This window comes from Arachis ipaensis, chromosome B5, assembly GCF_059453495.1.
Source record: "Arachis ipaensis isolate K30076 ecotype BB chromosome B5, ASM5945349v1, whole genome shotgun sequence".
Taxonomy (NCBI): Eukaryota; Viridiplantae; Streptophyta; class Magnoliopsida; order Fabales; family Fabaceae; genus Arachis; species Arachis ipaensis.
In genome coordinates this window covers 52,758,419-52,771,079 of record NC_142440.1, presented here as the reverse complement: position 1 = coordinate 52,771,079, position 12,661 = coordinate 52,758,419, and the positions used below count along the sequence as shown (strand labels likewise).

Genomic DNA, 12,661 nt, shown 5'->3' with positions numbered 1-12,661 from the left:
CATCTCTGATCTTACCCATTCTCTTTAATTTCTGCCATTTACTTTTATGAGCAAACCCCCCATTCCCATTTACAATTCTGCAATTTATTTTCAGTCATTTACTTCCAGTCCTTTAATCCTAGCATTTACTTTTCTGTTATTTACATTCCCGCCATTTTATTTTCTGCAACTCTCAACCAAAATTCCGGATTCGCTCAACTAGAACATTCTTCTAATTAAAGTTGCTTGATCAATCAATCCCTGTGGGATTCGACCTCACTCTATTGTGAGTTTTTACTTGACGACAAATTCGGTACACTTGCCGAAGGGAGATTTGTTGTGAGACAAGTTTTTCGTGCATCAGGTGTGCCACTTGAAGAACCAGGCCTGGCACACCAAGCTAAGATGGACACGAATGAATAGGCGTGCCACTTGAGCATTATGGCGTGGCACGCTAGTACAAAGTTCCAGAGAAAAGGTACAAATAAGGCCAAAGCAAAGGCTGGGCGTGCCACTTGGTGTCGAAGGCGTGGCACGCCAGTTCAAGAGTCCCACCTGGGTGTGCCACTTGAATGCCGGGCGTGGCACGCTAGCTACTGGAACCAAGGCAAATGATGGGCGTGACACGCCAACCCTTGGGCGTGGCATGCTGGTTATATTTTCCAAAAAGGGAGAAAGAAGGCAAACTATATGGGCGTGCCACTTGGCATCGAAGGCGTGGCACGCCAGCTTTAAAATTCACTTGGGCATGCGACTTGGTTCCCAGGCGTGGCACGCCATCATCACCAATCATCCAAGAGAAGACCTGAGCGTGCCACTTGAGTTCTGGGCGTGGCACGTCAAGCAAAGGAGCCAAGAAAATGATGGGCGTGGCACGCCAAACCTTGGGCGTGCCACGCTAGTTCAACTTTCCAGAGAGATAGATCAAGCACATAGCATGGGCTTGGCACGCCAGACCCTGGGTGTGCCACGCTAGTTCAAATTTCCAGAAGCTAAAAAGAAGAGGAAAAAGGCCTGGGCATGCAACTTGGGCTCGAAGGCGTGGCACGCCAGGCTATCCAAGCCTTTAAAAAGGCCTGGGCGTGCCACTTGGGCTCGAAGGCGTGGCACGCCAGGCTATCCAAGGCTTCAAAGAACCCTGAGCTTGCCACTTGGGCTCGAAGGTGTGGCACGCCAGGGTGGTCAATGAAGGGAGACGTGCCACTTGAGGATTGGGCGTGGCACGCCAAGGCAGATTTAGAGCAGGCGTGGCACGCCACTGAAGCGCCAACTACATGCCAGCTGTAGGATCATGTTTATTGAGTTTCTTTTCCCTCCAAAATGTAATTTTCCTTTCACTTTTTTGTATTTTCTTTAATTGCTAGTGCTAGGAGTAGTATAAATACCCCTTGAAAGTACTGAAGAAAGGGTTAATCAGTTGAGCTATTAGTTGAAGCATAGTTAGAATCACTTTTTCCATCTCTTACTTTTTCTTGAAGCTATGAGTAGCTGAATTCCCTCTCATTGAGAGAGGAAGCTCTGTTGTACTTGATGGATTAATGATAGTGAATTTTTTCTTCTTTTCATCTTCTCTTTGATTTGCTAGAAGGAATTTCGATCTTCATGCTAGTGTTCAGTCACCTTGGAAAAGGGGTTGAATGCAAAATGGGTTTCAGGCGAGCCTTGGAAAAGGAAATATGAAATCATGCTAGAAATCCCTTCTCACACTTGAGTAGGATCTGGGTTTTGGTGTTTGGATATAGTGACATAAAATCCTCCCTCTACTTGGACCTATGATGATGTGTGGTATAATCAAGGACCAAGCATATCTCTCTTCATGAGCAATTAGACCAAGGAATTGGCTATTGATCAAGATCTGAGAGATTGAGTCACCAAGGGATTGGGGCCCAATCGATCATGATTGCCAAGAGGTTAATAAGTTGCATGATTGAAGAGGATATGAGCTGGATTTAATCCAGAGACAATATCTCCTGATCTCAATGAATTCCCCTATTCTTATCCTCCACTTTCTTTATAGCTTTCTTTACATTCTGCAATTCCCCATTCCCATTTACAATTAAGTCATTTAAGTTTCTGTTCTTTACTTTCCTGCCATTTTCAATTCTGCCATTTACTACTTTCCTTTACTTTTGAGTCATTTATGTTTCTGCACAGTTACAATTCTGTCATCACAAACTATTCTGCTTAGCTTGACTAATTCAACAATTGATTAAAATTGCTCAAATCTACCAATCTCTGTGGATACGACCCCACTCCACTATGGGTTATTACTTGACGATAATTTTGGTGTGCTTGCCAAAAGAATGGATTCACCATTTTCTACATGGGTAGTGAATCCGGCTCATCAGATTTCTTTTTAATGCAATTTATGTTTTATGTTCCTTTGTTGTTGATTTGAGTTGTTGTTGTTAATTTTCTTGCAATTGGTAGTTATAGATTTACATTTCTTGCAATTTTACCATGCTTTCCTTTTATGCCTTCCAAGTGTTTGACAAAATATTTGGTTGGATGTTAGAGTAGCTCTTTGAGCATTCTTGGCTTGTAAAGAGGAATTAGGTGTTTGGTGCACGAAATTGTGATCTCTGGTAATGGCTCCAAAAACTTGGTGCTCTAATCTCAATTCATAATTTGTCACAAGTTCGATACAACTAACCAGCAAGTGCACTGGGTCGTCCAAGTAATAAACCTTACGTGAGTAAGGGTCGATCCCACAGAGATTGTTGGTATGAAGCAAGCTATGCTCACCTTGTAAATCTCAGTCAGGTGGATATAAAATAGTTATGGAGTTTTCGAAATTAAATAAGAAGTAAACATAAAATAAGGATAGAAATACTTATGTAATTCATTGGTTAGAATTTCTGATAAGCGTATAGAGATGCATTCGTTCCTCTGAACCTCTGCTTTCCTGCTGTCTTCATCTAATCAGTCTTACTCCTTTCCATGGCTGGCTTTATGTAAGGGCATCACTGTTGTCAATGGCTACATCCCATCCTCTTGTGAAAATGGTCCAAATGCTCTGTCACAGTACGGCTAATCATCTAAGGTTCTGGATCATACTAGAATAGGATTCACCCTCCTTTTGCATCTGTCACTACGCCCAGCACTCGCGAGTTTGAAGCTCGTCACAGTCATTCAATCCCAGAGTCCTACTCGGAATACCACAGACAAGGTTTAGACTTTCCAGACTCTCATGAATGCCGCCATCAATCTAGCTTATACGACGAAGATTCTGATTAAGAGATCCATGAGATACTCATTCAATCTAAGGTAGAACGGAAGTGGTTGTCAGGCACGCGTTCATAGGGAATGATGATGATTGTCACGTTCATCACATTCCGGTTGAAGTGTGAATGAATATCTTAGAAGCAGAATAAGTTGAATTGAATAGAAAAATAGTAGTACTTCGCATTAATCTTTGAGGAACAGCAGAGCTCCACACCTTAATCTATGGAGTGTAGAAACTCTACCGTTTGAAAATACATAAATGATGAAGGTCCAGGCATGGCCGAATGGCCAGCCCCTAAAACGAGATCACAAGATCAAAAATACAATCCAGGATGTCAAATAGAATAGTAAAAAGTCCTATTTGTACTAAACTAGTTACTAGGATTTACAGAAGTAAGTAATTGATGCATAAATCCACTTCCGGGGCCCACTTGGTGTGTTCTTGGACTGAGCTTGAATGTTACACGTGCAGAGGCTCTTTCTGGAGTTGAACGCCAGGCTGTAACGTATTTCTGGCGTTCAACTCTGGTTTGTGACGTGTTTCTGGCGTTTAACTCCAGACAGCAGCGTAGAACTGGCGTGCAACGCCCTTTTACGTCATCTAAACTCGGACAAAATATGGACTATTATACATTGCTGGAAAGCCCCGGATGTCTACTTTCCAACGCAATTGGAAGCGCGCCATTTTGAGTTCGGTAGCTCTAGAAAATCCACTTTGAGTGCAGGGAGGTCAGAATCCAACAGCATCAGCAGTCCTTCTTCAACCTCTGAATCTGATTTTTCCTCAAGTCCCTCAATTTCAGCCAGAAAATACCTGAAATCACAGAAAAACACACAAACTCATAGTAAAGTCCAGAAATGTGAATTTAACATAAAAACTAATAAAAAATCCCTAAAAGTAACTAGATTCTACTAAAAACATACTAAAAACAATGCCAAAAAGCGTATAAATTATCCGCTCAGCACAATACCAAACTTAAATTGTTGCTTGTCCCCAAGTAACTGAAAATCAAATAGGATAAAAAGAAGAGAATATACTATAAATTCCAAACTATCAATGAAACATAGCTCTAATCAGATGAGCGGGACTTGTAGCTTTTTGCCTCTTGAATAGTTTTGGCATCTCACTTTATCCATTGAGGTTCAGAATGATTGGCTTCTATAGGAACTCAGAGTTCAGATAGTGTTATTGATTCTCCTAGTTCAGTATGATGATTCTTGAACACAGCTACTTTATGAGTCTTGGCCGTGGCCCTAAGCACTTTGTTTTCCAGTATTACCACCGGATACATAAATGCCACAGACATATAATTAGGTGAACCTTTTCAGATTGTGACCGAGCTTTGCTAAAGTCCCCAATTAGAGGTGTCCAGGGTTCTTAAGCACACTCTTTTTTTTGCTTTGGACCTTGACTTTAACCGCTCAGTCTCAAGTTTTCACTTGACACCTTCACGCCACAAGCACATGGTTAGGGACAGCTTGGTTTAGCCGCTTAGGCCAGGATTTTATTCCTTTAGGCCCTCCTATCTACTGATGCTCAAAGCCTTGGGATCCTTTTTATCACCCTTGCCTTTTGGTTTTAAGGGCTATTGGCTTTTTGCTCTTGCCTTTTGTTTTAAGAGCTTTGGCTTTTTCTGCTTGCTTTTTCTTTTTCTTTCTATTTTTTTTGCTATTTTTCTCTTTTTTTTTTCAGCAAGCTTTGTTCTTTGCTGCTTTTTCTTGCTTCAAGAATCATTTCTATGATTTTTCAGATTATCAAATAACATGTCTCCTTGTCATCATTCTTTCAAGAGCCAACATATTTAACATTCTTAAACAACAACTTCAAAAGATATATGCACTGTTCAAGCATACATTCAGAAAATAAGAAGCATTGTCACCACATCAATATAATTAAACTAAGTTCAAGGATAAATTCAAAACTCATGTACTTCTTGTTCTTTTGAATTAAAACAGTTTTCATTTAAGAGAGGTGATGGATTCATAGGACATTCATAACTTTAAGACATAGTTACTAACTACTAATGATCATGTAATAAGACACAAACATAGATAAGCACTTAACATAGAAAATGAAAAACAGAGAATGTAAGAACAAGGAATGAGTCCACCTTAGTGATGGTGGCGTTTCCTTCTTGAGGAACCAATGATGTCCTTGAGCTCTTCTATGTCTCTTCCTTGTCTTTGTTGCTCCTCCCTCATTGCTTTTTGATCTTCTCTAATTTCATGAAGGATGATGGAGTGCTCTTGATGTTCCACCCTTAGTTGTCCCATGTTGGAACTTAATTCTCCTAGGGAGGTGTTGATTTGCTCCCAATAGTTTTGTGGAGGGAAATGCATTGGAGGCATCTACGGGATCTCATGGTGATGAGCTTCATGCGCCTCTTGAGCTCCATGAATGGGCTCTCTTGCTTGCTCCATCCTTTTCTTAGTGATGGGCTTCTCTTCCTCAATGGGAATGTCTCCTTCTATGGAAGCTCCAGCTGAGTAACAGAGATGACAAATAAGATGAAGAAAAGCTAGCCTTGCCATTGGGAAGGACTTTTCGGCTATTTTGTAGAGTTTAAGAGAGATGACTTCATGAACTTCTACTTCCTCTCCAATCATGATGCTATGAATCATGATGGCCCGATCCACAGTAACTTCAGATCGGTTGCTAGTGGGGATGATGGACCGTTGGATGAACTCCAACCATCCTCTAGCCACAGGCTTGATGTCCAGTCTTCTTAATTGAACCGGCTTGCCTTTGGAGTCAATCTTCCATTGAACTCCTTCCACACATATGTCCATAAGGACTTGGTCCAACCTTTGATTAAAGTTGACCCTTCTAGTGTAGGGGCGTGCATCTCCTTGCATCATTGGCAAGTTAAACGCCAACCTCACATTTTCTGGACTGAAATCTAAGTATTTCCGCTAAACCATTGTAATATAATTCTTTGGGTTTGAGTTTTTACTTTGATCATGGTTCCTAGTGATCCATGCATTGGCATAGAATTCTTGAACCATTAGGATGCCGACTTGTTGGATGGGTTTTGTTAGAACTTCCCAACCTCTTCTTTGGATTTCATGTCGGATCTCCGGATACTCATTCTTCTTGAGCTTGAAAGAGACCTCAGGGATCACCTTCTTCTTGGCCACAACATCATAGAAGTGGTCTTGATGAGCTTTGGAGATGAACCTTTCCATCTCCCATGACTCGGAGGTGGAAGCTTTTGTTTTCCCCTTCCCTTTTCTAGAGGATTCTCCGGTCTTGGGTGCCATCAATGGTAATGGAAAAACAAATATCTTATGCTTTTACCACACCAAACTTAGAATTTTGCTCGCCCTCGAGCAAGAGAAGAAAGAATAGATGAAGAAGAAGAAGAAAATATGGAGAGGAGGGGGGAGGTGTGTTTCGGCCAAGAAGAGAAAAGAGGGTTGTGTTGTGTGAAAATGAGGAAGAATAGAGGGTTATATATAGGGAAGGGAGGGGGTAAAGTTCGGCCATTTAGGGTGGGTTTTGGGTGGGAAATTGATTTTAAATTTTTGAAGGTAGGTGGGGTTTATGAGGTAGGTTTATGGGGAAGAGTGGATGGATGTGAGTGGTGAAGTGGTTATAGGGAAGAGAGATTGAGGTGATTGGTGAAGAGTTTTGGGGAAGAGTGTTTATGGGATTGTGTGAAAGAGGGGTGAGAAGAAGTAAGTGGAGGTAGGTGGGGATCTTGTGGGGTCCACAGATCCTGAGGTGATCCTGTGGGATCCACAGATCTTGAGGTGTTCAAGGATTTACAACCTTGCACCCAATTAGGCATGCAAAATGCCCTTGCACACAACTTTGGGTGTTCAGCGCCAGATTGGTGCTTGTTCTGGGCGTTGAACGCCCATTTGTAGCCCATTTCTGGCGTTGAACGCCAGAACCATGCTTGTTCTGGGCATTCAGCGCCAGCTCTTCTCCAGGGTGCATTTTTGGCGTTCAAACGCCCAGATGCTGCCCATTTTTGGTGTTCAGCGCCAGAACCATGCTCTGTTCTGGCGTTGAACGCCCAAAACATGCTTCTTACTGGCGTTTAAACGCCAGTAAGGTCTTCCTCCATGGTGTGATTTTTCTTCTGCTATTTATGATTCCGTTTTCAATTTTTTTATATTTACTTTGTGACTCCACATGATCATGAACCTAATAAAATATGAAAAACAATGAAAATTAGATAAATAAACATTGGGTTGCCTCCCAACAAGCGTTTCTTTAATGTCAATAGCTTGACAGTGGGCTCTCATGGAGCCTCACAGATGTACATAGCTTTGTTGAGACCTCCCAACACCAAACTTAGAGTTTGGATATGGGGGTTTGACACCAAACTTAGAGTTTCGTTGTGGTCTCCCAACACCAAACCTAGAGTTTGACTGTGGGCGCTTTGTTTGACTCTGCTTTGAGAGAAGCTTTTTATGCTTCCTCTCCATGGATGCAGAGAGAGATCCTTGAGTTGTAAACACAAGGTTGTCCTCATTTTTTTGAAGGATCAATTCTCTTCTGTCCACATCAATCACAGCTCTTGGTGTGGCTAGGAAAGGTCTTCCTAGGATGATGGATTCATCCTCATCCTTCCCAGTATCTAGGACTATGAAATCAGTAGGGATGTAAAGGCCTTCAACCTTTACTAACACGTCCTCTATTTGTCCATAAGCCTATTTTCTTGAATTGTCTGCCATCTCTAATGAGATTTTAGCAGCTTTCACCCCAAAGATTCCCAGTTTCTCTATTACAGAGAGGGGCATGAGGTTTATTCCTGAACCAAGGTCACACAGAGCCTTAAAGATCATGGTGCCTATGGTACAAGGTATTAAGAACTTTCCAGGATCCTGTTTCTTCTGAGGCAATGTCAGTTGATCCAGATCACTTAGTTCATTGGTGAACAAGGGAGGTTCATCTTCCTAAGTCTCAATACAAAATAATTTGGCTTTCAGCTTCATGATTGAACCAAGGTACTTGGTAACTTGCTCTTCAGTAACATCCTCATTCTCTTCAGAAGAGGAATACTCATTAAAGCTCATGAATGGCCTAAGGAGGTTTAATGGAATCTCTATGGTCTCTAGGTGAGCCTCAGATTCCTTTGGTTCCTCAGAGGGAAGCTCCTTATTGATCACTGGACGTCCCAGGAGGTCTTCCTCCTTGGGATTCACGTCCTCTCCTTCCTTCACAGGTTCGACCATGGTGATTAATTCAATGGCCTTGCACTCTCCTTTTGGATTTTCTTCTGTATTGCTTGGGAGAGTACTAGGAGAGATTTCAGTGATCCTTTTACTCAGCTGGGCCACTTGTGCTTCCAAATTTCTAATGGAAGACCTTGTTTCATTCATGAAACTCACTGTGGTCTTAGATAGATCAGAGACTAAGTTTGCTAAATTAGAGGTATTTTGTTCAGAGTTCTCTGTCTGTTGCTGAGTGGATGATGGAAAAGGCTTGCTATTGCTAAACCTATATCTTCCACCATTATTAAAGCCTTGTTGAGGCTTTTGTTGATCCTTCCATGAGAGATTTGGATGATTTCTCCATGATGGATTATAGGTGTTTCCATAAGTTTCACCTAAGTAATTCACATCTGCTATTGCAGGGTTCTCAGGATCATAAGCTTCTTCTTCGGAACACGCCTCTTGAGTACTGTTGGATGCAGCTTGCATTCCATTCAGACTCTAAGAAATCATATTGACTTGCTGAGTCAATATTTTATTCTGAGCCAATATGGCATTCAGAGTATCAATTTCAAGAACTCCCTTCTTCATAGGCGTCCTATTACTCACAGGATTCCTCTCAGAAGTGTACATGAACTGGTTATTAGCAACCATGTCAATGAGTTCTTGAGCTTCTGCAAGCGTTTTCTTTAGGTGAATGGATCCACCTGCAGAAGTATCCAATGACATCTTTGATAGCTCAGATAAACCATCATAGAATATATCCAGGATGGTCCATTCTGAAAGCATGTCAGAAGGACACTTTTTGGTCAGCTGCTTGTATCTTTCCCAAGCTTCATAGAGGGATTCACCTTCTTTCTGTCTGAAGGTTTGAACATCCACTCTAAGCTTGCTCAGCTTTTGAGGAGGAAAGAACTTGGCTAAGAAAGCCGTGACCAGCTTATCCCAAGAGTTCAGGCTGTCTTTGAGTTGAGAGTCCAACCACACTCTAGCTCTGTCTCTTACAGCAAAAGGGAAAAGCATGAGCCTGTAGACTTCAGGATCTACTCCATTAGTCTTAACAGTATCACATATCTGCAAGAATTCAGTTAAAAACTGAAAAGGATCTTCAAATGGAAGTCCATGAAACTTGCAATTCTGCTGCATCAGAGAAACTAATTGAGGTTTCAGCTCAAAGTTGTTTGCTCCAATGGCAGGAATGGAGATGCTTCTTCCATGTAAATTGGAATTTGGTGCAGTAAAGTCACCAAGCATTCTCCTTGCATTATTATTATTTTCGGTTGCCATCTCCTCTTCCTGTTCAAAAATTTCTGAAAGGTTCTCTCTGGATTGTTGTAATTTAGCTTCTCTTAGTTTCCTCTTCAAAGTCCTTTCAGGTTCTGGATCTGCTTCAACAAGAATATTCTTGTCCTTGCTCCTGCTCATATGACAAAGAAGAGGGCACAGAAAAAATAATAATAATAATAATAGGGATCCTTTATACCACAGTATAGAGGTCCCTGTGTGAGTAGAAGAAAAGAAGAAGAAAATCTGAACTCTGAGAGAGAGAGGGAGTTCGGATTTTTGGTGAGTGATGTGAGGAGGAGATGTTAGTGGATGAATAAATAAATAGAATAAGATGAGAGAGGGAAAATTTCGAAAATAATTTTTTTGAAAAAGAGTTAGTGATTTTTGAAAATAGTTTTTTTGAAAAAGGTTAGTAGTTTTCGAAAATTAAAATCAAAAATTAAAATAATTAGTTAATTGAAAAGAAATTTTGAAAAAGAGGGAAGATATTTTTGAAAATTAGAGAGAGAGAGAGATTTAGTTAGGTAGTTTTGAAAAAGATAAGAAACAAACAAAAAGTTAGTTAGTTAGTTGAAACAAATTTGAAAATCAATTTTGAAAAGATAAGAGAATAAGAAGTTAGAAAAGATATTTTAAAATCAAATTTTGAAAAAGATAAGATAAAGAGATACTTTTGAAAAGATATGATTTAAATTAGTTTTTAAAAAAGATTTGATTTTTAAAATCACAATTAATGACTTGATTCACAAGAAATCACAAGATATGATTCTAGAACTCAAAGTTTGAATCTTTCTTAACAAGCAAGTAACAAACTTGAAATTTTTGAATCAAAACAGTAATTGATGATGTTATTTTTGAAAATTAGGAGATAATGATAAGAAAAAGATTTTTGAAAAATATTTTAAAAATTTTCGAAAATAATTAAGAAAAGTGAAAAAGATATGATTTTTGAAAAAGAATTTGAAAGAGATAAGATTTTTAAATTGAAAATTTGATTTGACTCATAAGAAACAATTGAATTTTATGAGAGAAAAAAGGAAAGATATTTTTTGAAAAAGTCAATCTAAATTTTCGAATTTTATGAGAGAAAAAAGGAAAGATATTTTTTTTGATTTTTTGAATTCTTAATGATGAGAGAGAAAAACATGAAAATGATGCAATGCATGAAAATTTTTAGATCAAAACAATGAATGCATGCAAGAATGCTATGAATGTCAAGATGAACACCAAGAACACTTTGAAGATCATGATGAACATCAAGAGCATATTTTTTTTGAAAAATTTTATATGCAAAGAAAACATGCAAGACACCAAACTTAGAAATCTTTCATGTTTAGACTCTATGGATGCAAAAATGCACATGTAAAACAAGAAAAGATGCAAAACAAGAAAACATCAAGATCAAACAAGAAGACTTACCAAGAACAACTTGAAGATCATGAAGAACACTATGAATGCATGAATTTTTGAAAAATGCAAGATGAATATGCAATTGACACGAAACTTAAAAATTTACTCAAGACTCAAACAAGAAACATGAAATATTTTTTATTTTTATGATTTTATGATTTTTTTGTATTTTCTTTTAATTTTTTCGAAAATCATCTTGAAAAAAGAAAAATAAGGATTCCAAAATTTTTAATATGAATTCTAGGAATCTTATGCTCTTTAGTCTAAAGCTCCAATCAAAGGGTCAGGCATGGCTTAATAGCCAGCCAAGCTTTAGTATGTAACTCAGACATGACAAGCCTAACATGTCCTACAGAGGAATTAGACATGGCTTTACAGCCAGCCAGGCTTCAACATGCTTCATGAAACACTAGAATTCATTCTTAAACATTCTGAAGAAAAATATATTTTTGAAAACATTTTTATTTTAAATTTTTTTTCGAAAACAAAGGAGAAATTTTTGAAAGATTTTTTTTTTTTTTTTGAAAAATTTTTGAAAACTTTTTGAAAAGAAAACGAAAAGAAAGTTACCCAATCTGAGCAACAAGATGAACCGTCAGTTGTCCAAACTCGAACAATCCCCGGCAACGGCGCCAAAAACTTGGTGCACGAAATTGTGATCTCTGGTAATGGCTCCAAAAACTTGGTGCTCTAATCACAATTCATAATTTGTCACAACTTCGATACAACTAACCAGCAAGTGCACTGGGTCGTCCAAGTAATAAACCTTACGTGAGTAAGAGTCGATCCTACGGAGATTGTTGGTATGAAGCAAGCTATGGTCACCTTGTAAATATCAGTCAGGCGGATATAAAATAGTTATGGAGTTTTCGAAATTAAATAAGAAGTAAACATAAAATAAGGATAGAAATACTTATGTAATTCATTGGTTAGAATTTCAGATAAGCGTATAGAGATGCATTCGTTCCTTTGAACCTCTGCTTTCCTGCTGTCTTCATCCAATCAGTCTTACTCCTTTCCATGGCTGGCTTTATGTAAGGGCATCACCGTTGTCAATGGCTGCATCCCATCCTCTTGTGAAAATGGTCCAAATGCTCTGTCACAGCACGGCTAATCATCTGAGGTTCTCGATCATACTGGAATAGGATTCACCTTCCTTTTGCGTCTGTCACTACGCCCAGCACTCGCGAGTTTGAAGCTCGTCACAGTCATTCAATCCCAGAGTCCTACTCGGAATACCACAGACAAGGTTTAGACTTTCCGGACTCTCATGAATGCCGCCATCAATCTAGCTTATACCACGAAGATTCTGATTAAGAGATCCAAGAGATACTCATTCAATCTAAGGTAGAACGGAAGTGGTTGTCAGGAACGCGTTCATAAGGAATGATGATGTTTGTCACATTCATCACATTCAGGTTGAAGTGCGAATGAATATCTTAGAAGCGGAAAAAGTTGAATTGAATAGAAAAACAGTAGTACTTCGCATTAATCTTTGAGGAACAGCAGAGCTCCACACCTTAATCTATGGAGTGTAGAAACTCTACCGTTTGAAAATATATAAGTGGTGAAGGTCCAGGCATGGCCGAATGGC

The 12,661-nt window shown here is 39.3% G+C and overlaps 1 non-coding gene across 1 annotated transcript; it reads left to right on the top strand.

Moving 5' to 3' along the window:
* The first annotated feature begins 9,153 nt into the window (after positions 1-9,153).
* LOC148564192 (small nucleolar RNA R71) lies at positions 9,154-9,261 on the top strand. The gene has a single exon (XR_015884928.1). It is a non-coding gene; the product is annotated as a small nucleolar RNA R71 (small nucleolar RNA).
* The last annotated feature ends 3,400 nt before the right edge of the window (positions 9,262-12,661 follow it).